We start from the raw sequence: 1,619 nt of genomic DNA on the forward strand, positions 1-1,619 counted from the left end.
CACAGCAAATTAGTGGATGTGTGTGCATGTTATGTGTTGGGTGAAATGAGGGCAGAGCATGCAGATTAGAATGATCTGATTGGACTTTTTAAACCATCTCTCCCTGGTTTAGGAATACTGTTTTCGTTCATAACTGCTAGCTATTGTTATTGTTAAATGTCATCAAGTCAGTGCTGACTCAGCTCCCCTGTATGGAGATTCCAAGGCTATGATCGTTGCAGGAACAGAAAGCCCCATCATACTCCCATAACTACTAACGATGTTGCTGTTGTTAAGTGTCGTGGAGTTGGTTCCAACTCACAGCGGCTCCTGATAGGGTTTCCTAGGAGCGGCTAGTGAGTTTGAACCACAGACCTTGTGGTTCAAACCGATCTTGCGGTCAAGCGCATTAACTTTCAGTACCATATCATTACTGCAAGAACCGTATAGTGGGTTCCAAATCATAGAGACATTTTATAAGACTTCCAAGGAGCAGCTGGTGGGTTTGAACTACCAATCTCGCGGTTAGCGATCCAGTGCTTATGCTACAACACCAAGCAGGACTCCTGCTAATTATGTTGTTATCAGGTACCATTGAGTTGGTACTGACTCACAGCGACCCCATGCATAACAGAACAAAACACTGCCCAGTCCTGCGCAAGTCACATAATCACCGCTATGCATAGCCCATTGCTGCTGTCACTGTGCCAATCCATCTCACTGGGCGCGGGGGAGAGGGGGGCTTCCTCTCTTTCACTTCCTCAATACTTTACCAGGAGTTCTGGTGTGGCGCTGCGGATTAATGCGCTGGACTACAAAGTCAGTTTGAATCGCAACGTCTGTGGTTCAAGCTCACCAGTCACTCCTCGAAAACCCTATAAAGGGTCACTATAAATCAGAACAGACTCGAAGGCACTTAACAATAACAACATACTTAGCAAGCATGACGTCATTCTCCAGAGGCTGGTTCCTTCTGATAATGTATCCAAAGTATGAGAGATGAAGACTGGCCATCCTAGTTTATAAGGAGCATTCTGGTTGTACTTCTTTCAACACAGATTTGCTTGTTCTCCTAACAGTATATGGTAGTTTTAATCTCCTCCTCCAACATCCATAACTCAAATACATCAATTCTACATTCTTCCTTCTTCACTGCCCAACTTTCACATGTGTATGAGACTATTGAAAATACCATGAGTTTGATCAGGCCCACCCTAATCCTCAAAATGACATCTTAACTTTTGATCACTTTAAATAAGTTTTGTGCAGCCTAATGCATCATTTGATTTCTTCACTGCTGCTTCCATGAGTGTTGATGGTTGATCCTAGCAAAGATCGACAACTTCAATCTTTTATCTATTTAACTTCATGTTATTTATTGGTCCAGTGGTGAAGATTTTTGATTTTTTTACATTAAGGGGAAACACGTACCAAATACTATAGTCTTTGATCTTCATCGATAAGTATTTTAAGTCCTCTTTGCTTTCAGCAAGCAAGGTTGTATCATCTGCATATCACAAATTCTTCATGAGTCTTCCTTCAACCCTGATAACATGTTCTTCTTTATATAACCCAGCATACAGAGTGAATAAGTATGGTGAAAGAAAATGAACTTGATACATACTTTCCTGGTTTTATAC

The sequence above is a fragment of the Chrysochloris asiatica genome, unplaced genomic scaffold (genome assembly GCF_000296735.1).
Source record: "Chrysochloris asiatica unplaced genomic scaffold, ChrAsi1.0 scaffold00324, whole genome shotgun sequence".
Taxonomy (NCBI): Eukaryota; Metazoa; Chordata; class Mammalia; order Afrosoricida; family Chrysochloridae; genus Chrysochloris; species Chrysochloris asiatica.